General features: G+C 41.7%; 1 protein-coding gene and 1 pseudogene across 1 annotated transcript in view; both read right to left on the minus strand.

Annotated features, from left to right (window-relative positions):
- The window catches only part of LOC137234333 (AP-1 complex subunit beta-1-like), a 96,695-nt pseudogene extending 83,466 nt beyond the window's left edge, over window positions 1–13,229 (minus strand).
- The window catches only part of Ca-alpha1D (Ca[2+]-channel protein alpha[[1]] subunit D), a 6,221,746-nt gene that overhangs the window by 3,668,587 nt on the left and 2,527,740 nt on the right, over window positions 1–25,419 (minus strand). The window lies entirely within an intron of this gene.

The raw sequence follows: 25,419 nt of genomic DNA on the forward strand, positions 1-25,419 counted from the left end.
AAACTTATGGCCATTCAAAGTGGTAATAAGGCCAATTGACCTTATGGCCGTTGACCTTATTTCACCACACTATCACATTAATGCATTGTCATCGGTCCTTGATACGTATGCAAAGTTTCAAATTAATCAGACTTCTAGAAACCGGTGAAAATTACGCTCAAAGATTCCGCTACATTAAGGCCAAGCTAATTAAAGCGTGTTAAAAAAGGGCTCCACTATGCTCTTTCGTAGATGTGCCATGCATCCACTTCTATCATTAATAAAGGAATGCGTTTTTCGCATTATGTGCAAGGTTTCAAATCTATAGCTATTTGGGGTAGTCATATGTTCAATTGACCGTATGTCCGTTAACCTTATGTCAACCCACCATCACATTATTGCATTGTCATCGAGCCTTGATACGTGTGCAAAGTTTCAATCAAACTTATGGCCATTCAAAGTGGTAATAAGGCCAATTGACCTTATGGCCGTTGACCTTATGTCAACGCACCATCATATTAATGCATTGTCATCGAGCCTTGATATGTGTGCAAAGTTTCAATCAAACTTATGGCCATTCAAAGTAGTAATAAGGCCAATTGACCTTATGGCCGTTGATCTTATGTTACGACACCATCTCATTAATGCATTGTCATCGGTCCTTGATACGTATGCAAAGTTTTAAATTAATCAGACTTCTAGAAACCGGTGAAAATTAAGCTGAAAGATTCCGCTACATACTGGCCAAGCTAATAAAAGCATGTTAAAAGGGCTCCAATATGCTCTTTCATATATGTGCCATGCATCCACTTCTATCATTAATAAAGGAATGCGTTTTTCGCATTATGCGCAAGGTTTCAAATCTACGGCCATTTGGGGTGGTCATAAGTTCAATTGACCGTATGTCGGTTAACCTTATGTCAACCCACCATCACATTATTGCATTGTCATCGAGCCTTGATACGTGTGCAAAGTTTCAATCAAACTTATGGCCATTCAAAGTGGTAATAAGGCCACTTGACCTTATGGCCGTTGACCTTATTTCACCACACTATCACATTAATGCATTGTCATCGGTCCTTGATACGTATGCAAAGTTTCAAATTAATCAGACTTCTAGAAACCGGTGAAAATTACGCTCAAAGATTCCGCTACATTAAGGCCAAGCTAATTAAAGCGTGTTAAAAAAGGGCTCCACTATGCTCTTTCGTAGATGTGCCATGCATCCACTTCTATCATTAATAAAGGAATGCGTTTTTCGCATTATGTGCAAGGTTTCAAATCTATAGCGATTTGGGGTGGTCATAAGTTCAATTGACCGTATGTCCGTTAACCTTATGTCAACCCACCATCACATTATTGCATTGTCATCGAGCCTTGATACGTGTGCAAAGTTTCAATCAAACTTATGGCCGTTCAAAGTAGTAATAAGGCCAATTGACCTTATGGCCGTCGACCTTATGTTACGACACCATCTCATTAATGCATTGTCATCGACCCTTGATATGTGTGCAAAGTTTCAATCAAACTTGTGGCCATTCAAAGTGGTAATAAGGCCAATTGACCTTATGGCCGTTGACCTTATGTCAACGCACCATCATATTAATACATTGTCATCGAGCCTTGATATGTGTGCAAAGTTTCAATCAAACTTATGGCCATTCAAAGTGGTAATAAGGCCAATTGACCTTATGGCCGTTGACCTTATATTACCACACCATCACAATAATGCATTGTCATCGGTCCTTGATACGTATGCAAAGTTTCAAATTAATCAGACTTCTAGAAACCGGTGAAAATTAAGCTGAAAGATTCCGCTACATACTGGCCAAGCTAATAAAAGCATGTTAAAAGGGCTCCAATATGCTCTTTCGTATATGTGCCATGCATCCACTTCTATCATTAATAAAGGAATGCGTTTTTCGCATTATGCGCAAGGTTTCAAATCTACGGCCATTTGGGGTGGTCATAAGTTCAATTGACCGTATGTCGGTTAACCTTATGTCAACCCACCATCACATTATTGCATTGCCATCGAGCCTTGATACGTGTGCAAAGTTTCAATCAAACTTATGGCCATTCAAAGTGGTAATAAGGCCACTTGACCTTATGGCCGTTGACCTTATGTCACCAAACCATAACAATAATGCATTGTCATCGAGCCCTGACACGTGCGCAAAGTTACAATCAAACTTATTGCCATTCAAAGTGGTAATAAGGCCAATTGACCTTATGGCCGTCGACCTTATGTCACCACACCATCACATCAATGCATTGTCATCGATCCTTGATACGTATGCAAAGTTTCAAATTAATCAGACCTCTAGAAACCGGTGAAAATTAAGCTCAAAGATTCCGTTACATAGATACAGGTCAAGCTAATAAAAGCGTGTTAAAAAGGGCTCCAGTATGCTCTTTCGTAGATGTGCCATGCATCCACTTCTAATGGAATGCGTTTTTCGCATTATGTGCGAGGTTTCAAATCTATGGCCATTTCGGGTGGTCATAAATTCAATTGACCTTATCTCCTTTCACCTTATGTCACCCCACCATCACATTATTGCATTGTCATCGAGCCTTGATACGTGCGCAAAGTTTAAATAAAACTTATGGCCATTCAAAGTGGTAATAAGGCCAATTGACCTTATGGCCGTTGACTTCATGTCACCACACCATCACATTACTGCATTTTCATTGACCCTTGATATGAGTGCAAAGTTTCAATCAAACGTATGTCCATTCAAAGTGGTAATAAGGCCAATTGACCTTATGGCCGTTGACCTTATGCCATCACACCATCACATTAATGCATTGGCATCGGTCCTTGATACGTATGCAAAGTTTCAAATTAATCAGACTTATAGAAACCGGTGAAAATTAAGCTCAAAAATTCCGTTACATACAGGCCACGCTAATAAAAGCGTGTTAAAAAAGGGCTCCAGTAAGCTCTTTTTTAGATGTGCCATGCATCCACTTCTATCATTAATAAAGGAATGCGTTTTTCGCATTATCTGCAAGGTTTCAATTCTATGGCCATTTGGAGTGGTCGTAAGTTCAATTGACCTTATGTCCGTTAACCTAATATCAACCCACCATCACATTATTGCATTTTCATCGAGCCTTGATACGTGTGCAAAGTTTTAATCAAACTTTTGGCCATTCAAAGTGGTAATAGGGGCAACTGACCTTATGGCCGTTGACCTTATGTCCCTACACCATAACATTAATGCATTTTCATCGACCCTTGATACGTGTGCAAAGTTTCAATCAAACTTATGGCCATTCAAAGTGGTAATAAGGCCAATTGACCTTATAGCCGTTGACCTTATGTCACCACACCATCACATTAATGCATTGTCATCGAGCCCTGATATGTGCACAAAGTTTCAATCAAACTTATGGCCATTCACAGTGGTAATAAGGCCAATTGACCTTGTGACCGTTGACCTTATGTCACCACACCATCACATTAATGCATTGTCATCGACCCTTGATACGTGTGCAAAGTTTCAAATTAATCAGACTTCTAGAAACCTGTGAAAATTAAGCTCAAAAATTCCGTTACATAGATACAGGCCAAGCTAATAAAAGCGTGTTAAAAAAAGGGCTCCAGTATGCTCTTTCGTAGATGTGCCATGCATCCACTTCTATCATTAATAAAGGAATGCAATTTTCGCATTATGTGCAAGGTTTAAAATCTATGGCCATTTGGTATGTTCATAAGTTCAATTGACCTTATGTCCGTTAACCATATGTCAACCCACCATCACATTATTGCATTGTCCTCGAGCCCTGATACGTGTGCAAAGTTTCAATCAAACTTATGGCCATTCAAAGTGGTAATAAGGCCAATTGACCTTCTGGCCGTTGACCTTATGTCACCACACTATCACACTAGTGCATTGTCATCAGTCCTTGATACGTATGCAAAGTTTCAAATTAATCAGACTTCTAGAAACAGGCTAAAATTAAGCTCAAAGATTCCGCTACATACAGGCCAAGCTAATAAACGCATGTAAAAAGGGCTCCTGTATGCTCTTTCGTAGATGTGCCATGCATCCACTTCTATCATTAATAAACGAATGCGTTTTTCGCATTATGTGCAAGGTCTCAATTCTATGACCATTTGGTGTGTTCATAAGTTCAATTGACCTTATTATCGTTAACCTTATGTCAACCCACCATCACCTTATTGCGTTGCCATCGAGCCCTGATACGTGTGCAAAGTTTCAATCAAACTTATGGCCATTCAAAGTGGTAATAAGGCCAACTGACCTTATGGCCGTTAACCTTATGTTACCACACCATCACATTAATGCATTGTCATCGACCCTTGATACGTGTGCAAAGTTTCAATCAAACTTATGGCCATTCAAAGTGGTAATAAGGCCAATTGACCTTATGGCAGGTGACCTTATGTCAACACACCATCGTATTAATGAATTGTCATCGAGCCTTGATATGTGTGCAAAGTTTCAATCAAACTTATGGCAATTCAAAGTGGTAATAAGGCCAATTGACCTTATGGCCGTTGACCTTGTGTCATCACACCATCACATTATTGCATTTTCATCGAGCCTTGATACTTGTGCAAAGTTTCAATCAAACTTATTGCCATTCAAAGTGGTAATAAGGCCAATTGACCTTATGGCCGTCGACCTTATGTCACCACACCATCACATTAATGCATTGTCATCGGTCCTTGATACGTATGCAAAGTTTCAAATTAATCAGACTTCTAGAAACCGGTGAAAATTACGCTCAAAGATTCCGCTACATTAAGGCCAAGCTAATTAAAGCGTGTTAAAAAAGGGCTCCACTATGCTCTTTCGTAGATGTGCCATGCATCGACTTCTATCATTAATAAAGGAATGCGGTTTTCGTATTATGTACAAAATTTCAAATCTATGGCCATTTGGGGTGGTTTTAAGTTCAATTGACCTTATGGCCGTTGACCCTATGTAACCACACCATCATATTAATGCATTGTCATCGAGCCTTGATATGTGTGCAAAGTTTCAATCAAACTTATGGCGATTCAAAGTGGTAATAAGGCCAATTGACCTTATGGCCGTTGACCTTATGCACCACACTATCACATTAATGCATTGTTATCGGTCCTTGATACGTATGCAAAGTTTCAAATATATCAGACTTCTAGAAACCGGTGAAAATTTAGCTCAAAGATTCCGCTACATACAGGCCAAGCTAATAAAAGCGTGTTAAAAAGGGCTCCAGTATGCTCTTTAGTAGATGTGCCATGCATCCACTTCTATCATTAATAAAGGAATGCGGTTTTCGTATTATGTACAAAATTTCAAATCTATGGCCATTTGGGGTGGTTTTAAGTTCAATTGACCTTATGGCCGTTGACCTTATGTCACCACACCATCATATTAATGCATTGTCATCGAGCCTTGATACGTGTGCAAAGTTTCAATCAAACTTATGGCCATTCAAAGTGGTAATAAGGCCAACTGACCTTATGGCCGTTGACCTAATGTCGCCACACCATCACATTAATGCATTTTCATCGACCCTTGATACGTGTGCAAAGTTTCAATCAAACTTATGGCCATTCAAAGTGGTAATAAGGCCAATTGACTTTATGTCCGCTGACCTTATGACAACACACCATCATATTAATGCATTGTCATCGAGCCCTGATATGTGTGCAAAGTTTCAATCAAACTTATGGCGATTCAAAGTGGTAATAAGGCCAATTGACCTTATGGCCGTTGACCTTATGCACCACACTATCACATTAATGCATTGTTATCGGTCCTTGATACGTATGCAAAGTTTCAAATAAATCAGACTTCTAGAAACCGGTGAAAATTAAGCTCAAAAATTCCGCTACATACAGGCCAAGCTAATAAAAGCGTGTTAAAAAGGGCTCCAGTATGCTCTTTCGTAGATGTGCCATGCATCCACTTCTATCATTAATAAAGGAATGCTTTTTCGCATTATGTGCAAGGCTTCAAATCTATGGTCATTTGGGTTGGTCATAAGTTCAATTGACCTTATATCCGTTAACCTTATGTCACCCCACCTTCACATTATTGCATCGTCATCGAGCCTTGATACGTGTGCGAAGTTTCAATCAAACTTATGGCACTAAAGTGGTAATAAGTCCAATTGACCTTATGGCCGTTGACCTTATGTCACCACGCCATCACATTAATGCATTGTCATCGACCTTTGATACGTGTGCAAAGTTTCAATCAAACATATGGCCATTCAAAGTGGTAATAAGGACAATTGACCTTATGGCCGTTGACCTTATGTCACCACACCATCACATTAATGCATTGCCATAGGTCCTTGATAGCGTATGCAAAGTTTCAAATTAATCAGACTTCTAGAAACCGGTGAAAATTAAGCTCAAAGATTCCGCTACATACAGGCCAAGCTAATAAAAGCGTGTTAAAAAGGGCGCCAGTATGCTCTTTCGTAGATGTGCCATGCATGCACTTCTATCATTAATAAAGGAATGCATTTTTCGCATTATGTGCAAGGTTTCAAATCTATGGCCATATGGGGTGGTCGTAAGTTCAATTGACCTTATGTCCGTTAAACTTATGTCAACCCACCATCACATTATTGCATTGTCATCGAGGCTTGATACGTGTGCAAAGTTTCAATCAAACTTATGGCCATTCAAAGTGGTAATAAGGCCAATTGACCTTATGTCCGTTGACCTTATGTTACCACACCATCACATTAATGCATTGTCATCCACCCTTGATACGTGTGCAAAGTTTCAATCAAACTTATGGCCATTCAAAGTGGTAATAAGGCCAACTGACCTTATGGCCGTTGACCTTATGTCAACACACCATCATATAAATGCATTGTCATCGAGCCTTGATATGTGTGCAAAGTTTCAATCAAACTTATGGCCATTCAAAGTGGTAATAAGGCCAATTGACTTTATGGCCGTTGACCTTATGTCACCACACCATCACATTAATGCATTGTCATCGGTCCTCGATAGGGTATGCAAAGTTTCAAATTAATCAGACTTCTAGAAACAGGTGAATATTAAGCTCAAAGATTCCGCTACATACAGGCCAAGCTAATAAAAGCGTGTTAAAAAGGGCTCCAGTATGCTCTTTCGTAGATGTGCCATGCATCCACTTCTATCATTAATAAAGGAATGTGTTTTTCGCATTATGTACAAGGTTTCAAATCTATGGCCATTTGGGGTGGTCATAAGTTCAATTGACCTTATATCCGTTAACCTTATTTCACCCCACCTTCACATTATTGCATTGTCATCGACCCTTGATACGTGTGCGAAGTTTCAATCAAACTCATGGTACTAAAGTGGTAATAAGTCCAATTGACCTTATGGCCGTTGACCTTATATCACCACACCATCACATTAATGCATTTTCATCGAGCCCTGATATTTGTGCAAAGTTTCAATCAAACTTATGGCCATTCAAAGTGGTAATAAGGCCAACTGACCTTATGATCGTTGAGCTTATGTCACCACACCATCACATTAATGCATTGTCATCGACTCTTGATACGTGTGCAAAGTTTCAAATTAATCAGACTTCTAGAAACCGGTGAAAATTAAGCTCAAAGATTCCGTTACATAGATACAGGCCAAGCTAATAAAAGCGTGTTAAAAAGGGCTCCAGTATGCTCTTTCGTAGATGTGCCATGCATCCACTTCTATCATTAATAAAGGAATGCTTTTTCGCATTATGTGCAAGGTTTCAAATCTATGGCCATTTGGGTTGGTCATAAGTTCAATTGACCTTATATCCGTTAACCTTATGTCACCCCACCTTCACATTATTGCTTTGTCATCGAGCCTTGATACGTGTGCGAAGTTTCAATCAAACTTATGGCACTAAAGTGGTAATAAGTCCAATTGACCTTATGGCCGTTGACCTTATGTCACCACGCCATCACATTAATGCATTCTCATCGACCTTTGATACGTGTGCAAAGTTTCAATCAAACATATGGCCATTCAAAGTGGTAATAAGGACAATTGACCTTATGGCCGTTGACCTTATGTCACCACACCATCACATTAATGCATTGTCATCGACCCTTGATACGTGTGCAAAGTTTCAATCAAACTTATGGCCATTCAAAGTGGTAATAAGGCCAATTGACTTTATGGCCGTTGACCTTATGTCACCACACCATCACATTAATGCATTGTCATCGGTCCTTGATAGGGTAGGCAAAGTTTCAAATTAATCAGACTTCTAGAAACAGGTGAAAATTAAGCTCAAAGATTCCGCTACATACAGGCCAAGCTAATAAAAGCGTGTTAAAAAGGGCTCCAGTATGCTCTTTCGTAGATGTGCCATGCATCTACTTCTATCATTGATAAAGGAATGCGTTTTTCGCATTATGTGCAAGGTTTCAAATCTAGGGCCATTTGGGGTGGTCATAAGTTAAATTGACCTTACGTCCGATAACTTTATGTCACCCCACCTTCACATTATTGCATTGTCATCGAGCCTTGATACGTGTGCAAAGTTTCAATCAAACCTATGGCCATTCAAAGTTGTAATAAGACCAATTGACCTTATGGCCGTTGACCTTATGTCAACACACCATCATATTAATGCATTTTCATCGAGCCTTGATATGTGTGCCAAGTTTCAATCAAACTTATGGCCATTTAAAGTGGTAATAAAGCCAATTGAACTTATGGCCGTTTACCTTATGTCAGCACACCATCACATTGATTCATTGTCATCGGTCCTTGATACGTATGCAAAGTTTCAAATTAATCAGACTTCTAGAAACCGGTGAAAATTACGCTCAAAGATTCCGCTACATACAGGCCAAGCTAATAAAAGCGTGTTAAAAAAGGGCTCCAGTTTGCTCTTTCGTAGATGTGCCATGCATCTACTTCTATCATTAATAAAGGAATGCGTTTTTCGCATTATGTGCAAGGTTTCGAATCTATGGCCATTTGGGGTGGTCATAAGTTCAATTGACCGTATGTCCGTTAACCTTATGTCAACCCACCATCACATTATTGAATTGTCATCGAGCCTTGATACTTGTGCAAAGTTTCAATCAAACTTATCGCCATTCAAAGTGGTTATAAGGCCAATTGACCTTATGGCCGTTGACCTTATGTTACCACACCACCACATTAATGCATTGTCATCGACCCTTGATACGTGTGCAAAGTTTCAATCAAACTTATGGCCATTCAAAGTGGTAATAAGGCTAATTGACCTTATGGCCGTTGACCTTATGTCAACACACCATCGTATTAATGCATTGTTATCGAGCCTTGATATGTGTGCAAGGTTTCAATCAAACTTATGGCCATTCAAAGTGGTAATAAGGCCAACTGACCTTATGGCCGTTGACCTTATGTCACCACACTCTCACACTAATGCATTGTCATCGGCCCTTGATACGTATGCAAAGTTTCATATTAATCAGACTTCTAGAAACCGGTGAAAATTAAGCTCAAAGATTCCGCTTTCATGAGTCACTGACCGGAATCGTATGCATTCCGGCAGTATAATCTTATGGGTCAGGCATCGAGCTGATTGGAATCCGGTGCATTCCAACAATACAGGTCATGTTACCTTTTTATGCCTTGTGATGGCGTATCCTCATTACACTACTCTTAGCACTGCCGGATTCCCATGACATGCTGATTGGAATCTTGTTGCATTCCAACAGGAAGATTGGAATCCACTGCATTCCGAAGTCATCCTGAGCGGAATCTGATGTATTCTGCCAGTATAAGATTTCGGTATAAGATCTTATTTCTGCTCATATTCCTTATTATTATTATATTCTGAAATTAAAGAGTAATGTTCATTAGTATATCTTGGTTTGTAATATAACATGGTTGAAATCTCGATATATCTTAAATTTTATCTTTTGAGTTGTATATTTATATATCTTTTATATTATGCAGTCGACCATAGTTTGTCGTGGACTTTAAATAATAAATAAATAAATATGTAAATAAATACTGGCCAAGCTAATAAAAGCATGCTAAAAAGGGCTCCAATATGCTCTTTCGTAGATGTGCCATGCATCCACTTTTATCATTAATAAAGGAATGCGTTTTTCGCATTATGTGCAAGGTTTCAAATCTATGGCCATTTGGGGTGGTCACAAGTTCAATGGACCTTATGTACGTTAACCTTATGTGAACCCACCATCACATTATTGCATTGTCATCGAGCCTTGATACGTGTGCAAAGCTTCAATCAAACTTATGGTCATTCAAAGTGGTAATAAGGCCAATTGACTTTATGGCCGTTGATCTTATGTCACCACACCATCACATTAATGCATTTTCATCGAACCTTGATACGTGTGGAAAGTTTCAATCAAGCTTATGGCCATTCAAATTGGTAATAAGGCAAATTGACTTTATGGCAGTTGACCTTATGTCAACACACCATGATATTAATGCATTGTCATCGAGCCTTGATATGTGTGCAAAGTTTCAATCAAACTTCTGGTCATTCAAAGTGGTAATAAGGCCAATTTACCTTATGGCGGTTGACCTTATGTTACCACACCATCACATTAATGCATGGTCATCGGTCCTTGATACGTATGCAAAGTTTCAAATTAATCAGACTTCTAGAAACCGGTGAAAATTAAGCTCAAAGATTCCGCTACATACAAGCCAAACTAATAAAAGCGTGTTAAAAAGGGCTCCAGTATGCTCTTTCGTAGATATGCCATGCATCCACTTCTATCATTAATAAAGTTTGGGGTGGGTTTTGTCGAAGGCTGAGGTAAGCTCAGCCGCTCCAGGGTCAGGCGAAGGTCCCACTAACCTCTACCAATTAATAACACAATTAGTTGTTGTTTTTGTTCCGAACACGCACACACACACGATGCGGCTTTGACTTTCGATGCCGATAGCCTTTTATGCCAGAGAGAAAGGGAGGGAGATAGATGCCACGGATGATAGCGCAGGAGCGACGGAAGCGGGTCTCGAAAATGACGGTACGGGTCGCGGTTCTCAGAGAACGGTGGTGATGATCTTCAAATAGTATCTTACCCCAGAGAAAGCTTACTCGGATTGGTTCAGGCGGATTACGGTGGTGCTCCTACGGCTAACGATTGATGGCGGCAGGCAAGAAGGGCGCAGTTTGACCTAGGTGGAGTATATATTAGTAATACCCAGCGTATAGATGTATGTGTATACAGGGAGCCTCGGACACGAGTCCTAGCGACCATAAATGGTGTAGTAAAGTCCTCCGTTGCATATGGCTCGGCACTTCACCCAGGGAACGGGGGAGCCAGATGATCCTCGGCAACCATGGGTGAACTTTCCGTGACAAATGCCACCCGTATTGATATGTATTGGGCCTGGCATGCCCCTCAAGTGGAGCCCAGGACTGGTCCTGGACGCTCCTTGGGGGAACTACCCGTGCCCATCCGTCCTTCAAGGTAGGAGGGGAGCGTATCCCCTCCTACCCCATGGGACGTTGTGCAAAGGTTGGTTTCCCGTAGGTGGGGGGGGGGGAGATCCATGAGCCCGATGGGTTCGCTGAGAGTCTTCCCCGTTCACCTTGGGACCCTTTGATACCTACCATTGTAAGTTGGCCTCAGCCTTACTTACCTAGGTAGAGTATGCAGTGAGTGATGGCGTTTGCCATTTCATACTTGGTAGCGTATAAAATGGTTAAGAATTCAGCTCATCAATAACTCCTCGTTATGATAGCGAATGAAAAATGCACGCCAGATATTCAGTACAACGCGTGCTGAGTATGTTTGGTTGTTCACTGTTGGTACTTGGCATACTATGTGCGGGTGGTTGTTCGCTGGGCCAGGCGATCGTAGGGTATGTATATTTAAATGGCATATTATGTGCGGATGGTTATTCGCTGTGCAAGGCGAACGTAGGGTATGTATATTTTTAATGTTAGGGCTGTGAGTAGGTTATTGTGACGTAGCATTTTGCTACGTTACATTCCCCCTCCCACTTCAGGGAAGAAAGGATTCGGCATTCGGGAGTTTGTGGCATTAAGGCCTGCACTGCCGCGGACAAAGTGGTCCCGGTATATTTTACCACCTTGAGGGTGGCGCGGCCGACGTACGTGTATGTGTTTGTTGTCCGGTATTTTCCTTTATTCATATATTTACTTATATATATATATATATATATATTATTTTTGTTTTTTTTTTCAAACATGTATATGATTCAGCATAAAAAACATTGTACATTGTATTATTATTATTTTTTTTTTGTTCATGTAAAAAAAAATTCTTCTTTTAGCTTAATATTAATTAATTGAAATTCATGTGTAAGTCTCCTGTTTTTCTTTTGTAGGAGTTGTACATTTTGTTTGAAAGGTATTTTGTAGTAAAAAAAAATGGGTATATATTTGAACTATATTTTTTTCCAGTTTTAGAGGTAAATGTTTATGATATATATATATTACGTACAATCATTCATAAACAAAATAATAGTTTTCAACTTACATTTAAAATTGTTAACAAAAAAGATTTGTGACAATGATTTGCTCAAGCTAACAATAAAGTCGCAACGGCATATTATGCGATTTGAAGAACGTTGTGTATTACTAAAAAAAATAGTTGTTTTTCTATACGTGTGTTGTTGTTGTGTTTTTTTTTCCTTTTTTTTATAGTGGTAACAATTCATACAAGAGTATAGTGTTTTATTCTTCTCTTCTTACTGATACCGCGTATAAAAACAATTTCTCTGCGTGTATGACTTTATATAAATAAAAAAAATGTAATTCCTTTGTTTTCTAGGGTTGCATGGATTTGTTTTTTTTTTTTTTAATTTTTGTTATCATGCAATAAAATAAATAAAAATAATAATTAAAAAAAAATATAAAAATATATTGAATGCATCGAAGCCTAAGATTACGGTGGTACCCAGGTTAATCCTTATATTTCATTATTTTCTTGTGCCCCGCGATCTTCACTAAAGCGTGGTCCGCGTTCATATGCGTGCAGTACACATGCTGTTTGCCATATCGAAAGTGCCATTGGGGCGTATTCTTCTTTGGCCGCTTCACGCCGTCTATTTTTTTGAATGTTTTCTCCGCTTGATCTTCACTTATCTTTTCCGGTGTCTCTGTTTCGGTGGGTCGAGCTGTTTCGCCTTCTACCTTTTTACGGTCGGTTGTGTTGTCTGCGCACTCGCTTATGCTTAGCAGCGGGTGTACTGTTTGCATCAAGTTGGGATAAAGCGGGGGTCGTGAAAAATTTGTACCTGCTGTATGATCACCTTGTTGGGTGGCCATGGCCTTGCCTCGAATGGCGGTACCCATTCCTCTACGTTTTGTGGCGAATCCGGTGAGGCTGGCGACGCATCGTAATCTGTAATGATAAGAGCAGAGTTATGTACCTGTTGTGTTAGGTGGAGATATTACTGGTTCGGCAGTGAGTGGGCGTTCGTCGGCGTAGGGTTTTAAGTCCTGTAGATGTGTATGCGCTGTCCGTTTGTGGTGCTCTTCGGTGTGTTTCAGCTGGACGGCATTGTATGATATGTATTTTTCTACCACATAGGGTCAGGAGAAATTTGGTGCAAATTTTTGTGTAAATTGATTGACCGCGGAGGAGAGCGGATGCTCTCGTTTCATCACCTTTTCCCCAAACTTGTGGTTTACAGGGTCTACGGCGCAGATCGTAGTATTTTTTCTGTGTATTGGCTGCTTTAGCCTGTCCCAGGTGCGGTGGTCGGCTTTCGAGCGCTGCGCTATCATGGTCTTGATTACTCTGTTAGCTCTTTCGGTCGGTTTTCGTGGGGGGCATATGCGGCTGTAAATTTGTGGGTTATTCGATGTTCGTCGAGGAATGAGGCTAATGCTTTCCCCACGAATTGTTTGCCGTTGTCGCTGAGGAATACTTTTGGGCATCCAAAGCGGTATACCACTCGTTCGTGTAGAGCTTTGATAACACTCATGGTTATTGCTTGCCTCACTGGTATTAGTTCCACCCACTTGGACAATTTGTCAACCAGGAGGCACATATTCCCCTGTTTGGTTCGCGGTAGGGGCCCTATAAAATCCGCCGTAACGATCTCCCATGGTCTAGCGCATTGCATAGTGGCCATCAATCCCGCTGGGCGCGTTTGCTCAACTTTGTATTCTGCGCATTGGTGGCATGCTTTAACATATTTGAGTACGTCGTGATACATTCCTGGCCAGTAGTAGTTTTGCTGAGCACGTTTGAGAGTTTTCTTTACTCCGAGGTGCCCTGCGGTGGTGGAGTTGTGTACTTCCTTTAGAACGTTTCTTTTGTAGTTGGCTGAAATACAAAGTTTCCATTGCAGCGAGCGGTCGAGCTTATTGCGTGATGTTATGTGTCTAAACAAGCGGTTGTCGACGATCTGACAGTCAGGATGGCGGCTGGGGTTCTGTAACGTTTTGTCCATTTTCCGGTTATACCAGTCCCTGCTGGTATTACTTGTAATACACATGATGTCCGCCTCATCATGACGTATGGGGAGTGGGCATCGGGGACAGGGTGTCTGCTACTATGTTTAACGCCCCTTTCGGTATTCGATGTCGAAGTTGTATTGCTGGATCTCTAGCGCCCTTCGGGCGAGCCGTCCGGAGGGGTTTTGTAGTGAGTGTGGCCACTTTAATGAATGGTGGTCGGTGATAACGGTTAATCGATAGCCCTCCAGATATGGCCTCATTTTGGGTATGCCCCACAATACTGCCAGACACTCCTGCTCCGTAGCGGAGTAGCATTTCTCGAGGTATGCAAAGGTCCGGCTCGCGTATGCAATTACCCTCTCTTGATCCGAGAGGCGTTGAAATAATACAACTCCTAGGCCCTCTCCGCTCGCGTCGATTTGTAGGAAGAACGGGTGTTTGAAATCTGGGCAGCGCAGTACCGGGGCGCTGGTCAGTTTGTCTTTGAGGTTCTGGAAAGCATCTTCTTGTGGCGTGTTCCACTCCCAGCGCTGGCCCTTTTTCAAAAGTTTGTTGAGTAGCGCGGCGAGTGTGGAAAAATCGGATACGAATCGGCGGTACCATGAGGCGAGGCCGAGGAACCGGCGTAGTTGCCGAACGCTTAGTGGCGCGGGCATTTCGCGTACGGCTTATGTTTTTACGGGATCGGTGTGGATTCCCTGTTCGCTGATAATATGTCCAAGCTAATTTAGTTGTTGTTGCACAAAACTGCATTTTTCGAAATTTACTTGCATGTTGTTTTGGTTTAGTCGTTCAAAAAACTTCCCTTAAGTGGTGGATGTGTTCTTCAAACGTGTCTCCCAAAACGATTATGTCATCCAAGTATGCAAACACCTTCGGTTGGAGCTCTGGGCCAAGGATTGCGTCTAGGGCGCGTTGAAAGGTGGCCGGAGCAGAGTGTAGCCCGAAGGGCATGACCTTCCACTGGAAAAGTCCGCGGCTAGGGACGGTGAATGCGGTATACTGGCGGGACCTTTTTGCCATAGGTATTTGCCAATACCCATTTTTCAGGTCGATGGTGGATATGAATTTTGCTTCTTTCAATTGGTCCAAGATCGCCCCGATCTGGGGTAAAGGATACGCATATGGTATACTGACAGCGTTGAGTTGGCGATAGTCGATGCACATCCTCCAACCGCCTTGCTTCTTGCGCACGAGGACGATTGGTGAACTGCAAGCGCTTTTTGATGGTTCGATCCGTTTGTTGGCTAGTAATTCGTCGATTTCAACATTTATTACCTGTTGCATCGCTGGGTTTCTTAGTAATATCGCTGTTTTAGTAGGTCGATCGTGTTTCAGCGAGACTACGTGTTCTGCTGCCCTGCTGGGACCAGTTATTCCCCCCAATATCCGTTGGTGGTGGTTTAAAAAAACTTCGAGTTCGGCATTTTGAGTTGCGCTTAAATGCTTTCTTTCTGTCACGGCACTTAGTTTTGCAATTGTGGTGTTCTGGGTTGGTGTGGCTGGCGGTAATAAGTTTCCGTCTAAGGTGAGGGTGAGACCCTTTCTCTGAGGAAGTCCATGCCTAGAATCATGTATTCGGCTAAATTAAGCAGAGTGGACACTCGCATGTGGGTTGCTTTATTGTTACAGAGTATGGTTACTGGTACGAACTAACAACGCACGTCCTATCGGCAAGCTGTACGTTGCTAACGCTGGGTGTGCATGTTATTTTCTTGCCTTCCAGAAGCTTGCGTATAGTGTCACCTACGTAGGTGAGCGTTGCGCCGGTGTCCACCAAGGCTCGGACGTTTAACCCTTCTATTGTGAGCTTGACGTAGTGACGGCCATGCATCTTTTCATTCGGCGGCTATTCGTTGATGGCTGCTGATTGTGGTATTTTCCCGTGCCGTAGCCTGTCGGGAGTCAAGGTGCTTGCCTTATCGCACCTGCAATCTCTGGACAGAATGTTGTCTCGTTCACACCTGGAGCAAAATAGTCTTCGGGCTTTTCGGCATTGGTGGCGCATATGTCCTCGCTCCTTGCATCTCCAACAGGATTCCTCTCGGCTATATTCTTCGGTCAACGGTGATAAAGAATGCGCTGTTTGTCTGCTTTGTCTGGTCATCTGTCCAATGGAATGCTATAGCACTCGGCCAGCTCCTCAATTCTCTCTAAAAAGTCATAAACCGTTTCTTCACCCGTGAAATGGACGTCCCATCGGCGAACCGTGTTCATTACTTCGGCGTCGGTTAACTCGGTACGGGGTGGTGACAGTCGTTGATTGGCCTTTGTAACTGCAGACGGTGTAGTCACATGGATGGAGGGAGTTTGGTAGAGGGGGGTTTTAATTTGGCTATTTTCTTCTGCCTTGATTTCATCTTCAACCTCTCTCAGTAGATTTTCAGTTGACTTGCGATTTCGTTTTGCCTTGACGTAGGCACTGAGCGCTATGCGTAGCTCAGCGACAGTGCTGCCGTTAACGAATATCCGGTATCTCTTGCACTCCTCGATGAGTCTCTCTTTCTTCAGCGAATATATCCAGTTCAAACTGTCGGTATTCAATAGGTTGGTGTTGTCCTCTGATTGTGGTTGCGTGTTCGGTGGCCCATCTCCCGGCGGGCTGGTGCTTGTTGTTGCTTTTACACTTTCCTCTCCGGATATGGGTCCCTGCTCGGGCGCCATTTGTGAGGTGGGTTTTGTCGAAGGCTGGGGTAAGCTCAGCCGCTCCAGGGTCAGGCGAAGTTCCCACTAACCTCTACCAGTTAACAACACAATTAGTTGTTGTTTTTGTTCCGAACACACTCACACACACACGATGCGGCTTTGACTTTCGATGCCGACAGCCTTTTATGCCAGAGAGAAAGGGAGGGAGATAGATGCCACGGATGATAGCGCAGGAGCGACGGAAGCGGGTCTCGAAAATGACGGTACGGGTCGCGGTTCTCAGAGAACGGCGTTGATGATCTTCAGATAGTATCTCACCCCCAGAGAAAGCTTACTCGGATTGGTTCAGGCGGATTACGGTGGTGCTCCTACGGCTAACGATTGACGGCGGCGGGCAAGAAGGGCGCAGTTTGACATAGGTGGAGTATATATTAGTAATACCCAGCGTATAGATGTATGTGTATACAGGGGTGCTAGGTAGATTCAGTACTCCTCTCAGGGAGCCTCGGACACGAGTCCTAGCGACCATGAGTGGTGTAGTAAAGTCCACCGTTGCATATGGCTCGGCACTTCACCCAGGGAACGGGGGAGCGAGATGATCCTCAGCAGCCCTGGGTGAACTGTCCGCGACAAATGCCACCCGTATTGATATGTATTGGGCCTGGAATGCCCCTCAAGTGGAGCCCAGGACTGGCCCTGGACGATCCTTGAGGGAACTACCCGTGCCCATCCGTCCTTCAAGGTAGAAGGAGAGCGTATCCCCTCCTACCCCGTGGGACGTTGTGCAAAGATTGGTTTCCCGTAGGTGGGGGGGGGGGGATCCATGAGCCCGATGGGTTCGCTGAGAGTCTTCCCCGTTCACCTTGGGACCCCTCTGATACCTACCATTGTAAGTTGGCCTCAGCCTTACTTACCTAGGTGGAGTATGCAGTGAGTGATGGCGTTTGCCATTCCATACTTGGTAGCGTATAAAATGGTTAAGAATTCAGCTCCTCAATAACTCCTCGTTATGATAGCGGATGAAAAATGCACGCCAGATAGTCAGTACAACGCGTGCTGAGTATGTTTGGTTGTTCACTGTTGGTACTTGGCATACTATGTGCGGGTGGTTGTTCGCTGTGCCAGGCGATCGTAGGGTATGTATATTTAAATGGCATATTATGTAGGACGTAGGGTATGTATATATTTAGTGTTAGGGTATGTATATATTTAATGTTAGGGCTGTGAGTAGGTTATTGTGACGTAGCACTTTGCTACGTTACAAAAGGAATGCGTTTTTCGCATTATGTGCAAGGTTTCAAATCTATGGCCATTTGGGGTGGTCGTAAGTTCAATTGACCTTATGTCAGTTAATTTTACGTCAACCCACCATCAAATTATTGCATTGTCATCGGGCCTTGATACGTGTGCAAAGTTTCAATCAAACTTATGGCAATTCAAAGTGGTAATAAGGCCAATTGACCTTATAGCCGTTGACCTTATGTTACCACACCATCACATTAATGCATTGTCATCGACCCTTGATACGTGTGCAAAGTTTCAAATTAATCAGACTTCTAGAAACCGATGAAAATTAAGCTCAAAAATTCCGTTACATAGATACAGGCCAAGCTAAAAAAAGCGTGTTAAAAAAGGGCTCCAGTATGCTCTTTCGTAGATGTGCCATGCATCCACTTCTATCATTAATAAAGGAATTCGTTTTTCGCATTATGTGCAAGGTTTCGGATCTATGGCCATTTGGGGTGGTTATAAGTTCAATTGACCTTATGTCCGTTAACCTTATGTCAACCCACCTTCACATTATTGCATTGTCAGCGAGCCTTGATAGGTGTGCGAAGTTTCAATCAAACCTATGGCCATTCAAAGTGGTAATAAGGCCAATTGACCTTATGGCCGTTGACCTTATGTCACCACACCATCACATTAATGCATTGTCATCGACCCTTGATACGTGTGCAAAGTTTCAATTAAACTTATGGCCATTCAAAGTGGTAATAAGGCCAATTGACCTTATGGCCGTTGGCCTTATGTCACCACACCATTACATTAATGCATTGTCATCGAGCCTTGATATGTGTGAAAAGTTTCAATCAAACTTATGGCCATTCGAAGTGGTAATAAGGCCAGCTGACCTTATGGCCGTTGAGCTTATGTCACCACACCATCACATTAATGCATTGTCATCGTTCCTTGATATGCTCTTTCGTAGATGTGCCATGCATCCACTTCTATCATTAATAAAGGAATTCGTTTTTCGCATTATGTGCAAGGTTTCGGATCTATGGCCATTTGGGGTGGTTATAAGTTCAATTGACCTTATGTCCGTTAACCTTATGTCACCACACCATCACATTAATGCATTGCCATCGACCCTTGATACGTGTGCAAAGTTTCAATTAAACTTATGGCCATTCAAAGTGGTAATAAGGCCAATTGACCTTATGGCCGTTGGCCTTATGTCACCACACCATTACATTAATGCATTGTCATCGAGCCTTGATATGTGTGAAAAGTTTCAATCAAACTTATGGCCATTCAAAGTGGTAATAAGGCCAATTGACCTTATGGCCGTTGACCTTATGTCACCACACCATCACATTAATGCATTGTCATCGACCCTTGATACGTGTGCAAAGTTTCAATTAAACTTATGGCCATTCAAAGTGGTAATAAGGCCAATTGACCTTATGGCCGTTGGCCTTATGTCACCACACCATTACATTAATGCATTGTCATCGAGCCTTGATATGTGTGAAAAGTTTCAATCAAACTTATGGCCATTCAAAGTGGTAATAAGGCCAGCTGACTTTATGGCCGTTGAGCTTATGTCACCACACCATCACATTAATGCATTGTCATCGTTCCTTGATACGTGTGCAAAGTTTCAATCAAACTTATGGTCATTCAAAGTGGTAATAAGGCCAATTGACCTTATGGCCGTTGACCTTATGTCACCACACCATCACCTTAATGCATTGTCATCGGTCCTTGATACGTATGCAAAGTTTAAAATTAATCAGACTTCTAGAAACCGGTGAAAATTAAGCTCAAAGATTCCGTTACATACAGGCCTAGCTAATAAAAGCGTGTTAAAGAGAGCTCCAGTATGCTATTTCGTAGATGTGCCATGCATCCACTTCTATCATTAATAAAGGAATGCGTTTTTCGCATTATGTGCAAGGTTTCAAATCTATGGCCATTTGGGGTGGGCATAAGTTCATTTGAGCATATGGCCGTTGACCTTATGTCACCACACCATCACATTAATGCACTGTCATCGTTTCTTGATACGTGTGCAAAGTTTCAAATTAATCAGACTTCTAGAAACCGGTGAAAATTAAGCTCAACGATTCGGTTACATACAGGCAAGCTAATAAAAGCGTGTTAAAAAGGCTCCAGTATGCTCTTTCGCAGATGTGCCATGCATCCACTTCTATCATTAATAAAGGAATGCGTTTTTCACATTATGTGCAAAGTTTCAAATTTATGGCCATTTGGGGTGGTCACAAGTTCAATTGACCCTATGTCCGTTAACCTTATGTGACCCCACCATCACATTATTGCATTATCATCGAGCCTTGATACGTGTGCAAAGTTTCAATCAGACTTATGGCCATTCAAAATGGTAATAAGGCCAATTGGCCTTATGGCCGTTGATCTTATGTCACCACACCATCACATTAATGCATTGTCATCGACCCTTGATACGTGTGCAAAAATTTCAATCAAACTTATGGCCATTCAAATTTGTAATAAGGCCAATTGACCTTATGGCGGTTGACCTCATGTCACCACACCATCACATTAATGCATTGTCATCGACCCTTGATACGTGTGCAAAGTTTCAATCAAACTTACGGCCATTCAAAGTGGTAATAAGGCCAATTGACCTTATGTCACCACACCATCACACTAATGCATTGTCATCGACCCTTTATACGTGTGCAAAGTTTCAAATTAATCAGCTTATGGCCGTTGACCTTATGTCACCACACTATCACATTAATGCATTGTCATCGAGCCTTGATACGTGCGAAAAGTTTCAATCAAACTTATGGCCATTCAAAGTGGTAATAAGGCCAATTGACCTTATGGCCGTTGACCTTAAGTCACCACACCATCACAGTAATGCATTTACATCGAGCCGTGATACCTGTTCAAAGTTTCAATCAAACTTACGGCCGTTCAAAGTGGTAATAAGACCAATTGACCTTATGCCCGTTAACCTTATGTCACCCAACCTTCACATTATTGCATTGTCATCGAGCCTTGATACGTGTGCGAGGTTTCAATCAAGCTTACGGCCATTCAAAGTGGTAATAAGGCCAATTGACCTTATGGCCGTTGACCTTATGTCACCACACCATCACATTAATGCATTGTCATCGACCCCTGATACGTGTGCAAAGTTTCAATCAAACTTATGGCCATTCAAAGTGGTAATAGGGCCAATTGACCTTATGGCCGTTGACCTTATGTCACCACACCATCACATTAATGCATTGCCATCGAGCCTTGAAATGTGTGCAAAGTTTCAATCAAACTTATGGCCATTCAAAGTGGTAATGAGGCCAATTGACCTTATGGCCGTTGACCTTATGTCAGCACACCATCACATTAATGCATTGTCATCGGTCCTTGATACGTATGCAAAGTTTCAAATTAATCAGACTTCTAGAAACCGGTGAAAATTAAGCTCAAAAATTCCATTACATACAGGCCAAGCTAATAAAAGCGTGTTAGAAAGGCTCCAGTATGCTCTTTCGAGCCTGGATATGTGTGCAAAGTTTCAATCAAACTTATGGCCATTCAAAGTGGTAATAAGGCCAATTGACCTTATGGCCGTTGACCTTATGTCACCACAACATCACATTAATGCATTGTCATCGGTCCTTGATACGTATGCCAAGTTTCAAATTAATCAGACTTCTAGAAACCGGTGAAAATTAAGCTCAAAGATTCCGTTACATAGATACAGGCCAAGCTAATAAAAGCGTGTTAAAAAAGGGATCCAGTATGCTCTTTCGTAGATGTTCCATTCATCGACTTCTATCATTAATAAAGGAATGCATTATGTGCAAGGTTTCAAATCTATGGCCATTTGGGGTGGTCATAAGTTCAATTGACCATATGTCCGTTAACCTTATGTCACCCCACCATCACATTATTGCATTGTCATCGAGCCTTGATACGTGTGCAAAGTTTCAATCAAACTTATGGCCATTCAAAGTGGTAATAAGGCCAATTGACCTTATGGCCGTTGACCTTATGTCACCACACCATCACATTAATGCATTGTCATCGACCCTTGATACATGTGCAAAGTTTAAATCAAACTTATGGCCATTCAAATTGGTAATAAGGCCAATTGACCTTATGGCCGTTGACCTTATGTCACCACACCATTACATTAATGCATTGTCATCGAGCCTTGATACGTGTGCAAAGTTTCAAATTAATCAGACTACTAGAAACCGGTGAAAATTAATCTCAAAGATTCCGTTACATACAGGCCAAGCTAATAAAAGCGTGTTAAAAGGAGCTCCAGTATGCTCTTTCGTAGATGTGCCATGCATCCACTTCTATCATTAATAAGGGAATGCGTTTTTCGCATTATGTGCAAGGTTTCAAATCTATGGCCATTTGGGGTGGTTTTAAGTTCAATTGACCTTATGTCCGTTAACCTTATGTCACCCCACCTTCACATTGTTGCATTGTCATCGAGCCTTGATACGTATGCAAAGTTTCAAATTAATCAGACTACTAGAAACCGGTGAAAATTAATCTCAAAGATTCCGTTACATACAGGCCAAGCTAATAAAAGCATGTTAAAAGGAGCTCCAGTATGCTCTTTCGTAGATGTGCCATGCATCCACTTCTATCATTAATAAGGGAATGCGTTTTTCGCATTATGTGCAAGGTTTCAAATCTATGGCCATTTGGGGTGGTCATAAGTTCATTTAACCTTATGGCCGTTGACCTTATGTCAACACACCATCACATTAATGCATTGTCATCGATCCTTGATATGTGTGCAAAGTTTCAATCAAACTTATGGCCATTCAAAGTGGTAATAAGGCCAATTGGCCTTATGGCCGTTGACCTTATGTCACCACACCATCACATTAATGCATTGTCATCGGTCCTTGATACATATGCAAAGTTTTAAATTAATCAGACTTCCAGAAACCGATGAAAATTAATCTCAAAGATTCCGTTACATACAGGCCAAACTAATAAAAGCGTGTTAAAAAGAGCTCCAGCATGCTCTTTCGTAGATGTGCCATGCATCCACTTCTATTATTAATAAAGGATTGCGTTTTTCGCATTATGTGCAAGGTTTCAAATCTATGGCCATTTGGGGTGGTCATAAGTTCATTTGACCTTATGGCCGTTGACCTTATGTCACCACACCATCACATTAATGCATTGTCATCGAGCATTGATACGTGCGCAAAGTTTCAAATTAATCAGACTTCTAGAAACCGGTGAAAATTAAACTCAAAGATTCCGTTACATAGATATAGGCCAAGCATTAAGTGCAAGGTTTCAAATCTATGGCTATTTGGGGTGGTCATAAGTTCATTTAACCTTATGTCCGTTGACCTTATGTCAACACACCATCACATTAATGCATTGTCATCGATCCTTGATATGTGTGCATAGTTTCAATCAAACTTATGGCCATTCAAAATAGTAATAAGGTCAATTGACCTTATGTCCGTTAACCTTACGTCACCCCACTATCACAATATTGCATTCTCATCGAGCCTTGATACGTGTGCAAAGTTTCAATCAAACTTATGGCCATTCAAAGTGGTAATAAGGCCAATTGACCTTATGGCCGTTGGCCTTATGTCACCACACCTTCACATTAATGCATTGTCTTCGAGCCTTGACATGTGTGCAAAGTTTCAATCAAACATATAGCCATTCAAAGTGGTAATAAGGCCGTTTGACCTTATGGCCGTTGACCTTATGTCACCACACCATCACATTAATGCATTCTCATCGACCCTCGATACATGTGCGAAGTTTAAATCAAACTTATGGCCATTCAAAGTGGTAATAAGGCCAATTGACCTTATGGCCGTTGGCCTTATGTCACCACACCTTCACATTAATGCATTGTCTTCGAGCCTTGACATGTGTGCAAAGTTTCAATCAAACATATAGCCATTCAAAGTGGTAATAAGGCCGTTTGACCTTATGGCCGTTGACCTTATGTCACCACACCATTACATTAATGCATTGCCATCGTTCCTTGATACGTATGCAAAGTTTCAAATTAATCAGACTTCTAGAAACCGGTGAAAATTAAGCTCAAAGATTCCGTTACATACAGGCCAAGCTAATAAAATCGTGTTAAAAAAGGGCTCCAGTATGCTCTTTCGTAGATGTGCCATGCATCCGCTTCTATCATTAATAAATAATAGTTTAAAAAACTAAAAAAATACGCTGTTATAGCTAACCGAACTAAAAAGTAGAAAATAATTTTCAATTAAATAGAGTTTATATAACAGTATTAGAAGGTTAAACAATCATTTATAGTTAATCACCTCAAAATAAAATTATAATAAAATTTAAGTTATTAACAGAATAATTTAATTCAGAGTAAAAAGCGTGGGGTGCATTTGACATTTCATATCTTTCCTCTCAGATAGTTGCCAATAGAATGATTGCAACATTCAATATCAAGCACCCCACGCTTGTTTGACCTTCTACTACTGTTATATAAACTCTTTTTAATTGAAAATTATTTTCTACTTTTTAGTTCCGTTAGCTATAAAATCGTGTTTTTTTAGTTTTTTTTAACTATTATTTATTTAAAATTTTTTAGTTCAACTAATTTTAAAAGTTTTTTTCGAGAGAGATGAAACCTCGAAACGCCAGCGGTCCATGGATGAATCCAACCCCACGGCACCGAAGAGGGCTAAGACGCAGGGAGGCTGGACGCGGTCTTTCGCCGAAATTGCCAAGGGTCTGCAGATCATTGGCATTATAGACGAGAGCAGCGAAGATGGCAGGATCCCGAAACAACAGTGGAAGTGGATCGAGGCCGCGCTCGCTACGGTGGCCGTTAAGGTTAAGAAAGACAACCCTGGTCCACCGCCATCTTACACCGATGCATGGTAGTTTCAGGACATTGCCAAGCTAATTAGCTGTGACGACGCCAGGTCGGTAAACCTCGATAGGGCCGCCGTCACGCTGATAGGGGTGGTATAACCGGGCGCGCACCTCAAGGTAGTGGAGGCGCGTGATATCCCCTCACGACCAAGGGCTAGAGCCTGGGATCCAGTGACGCCAACGGACCCAGATGACATCCTGGAGCTGTTCCAGGAGTACAACCCGCCAGAGGTTTGGAAGTCAACCCGGATAAAACCGAGCTTGTCCTCTTCACGAG

This window comes from Eurosta solidaginis, chromosome X (genome assembly GCF_040869045.1).
Source record: "Eurosta solidaginis isolate ZX-2024a chromosome X, ASM4086904v1, whole genome shotgun sequence".
NCBI lineage: Eukaryota > Metazoa > Arthropoda > Insecta > Diptera > Tephritidae > Eurosta > Eurosta solidaginis.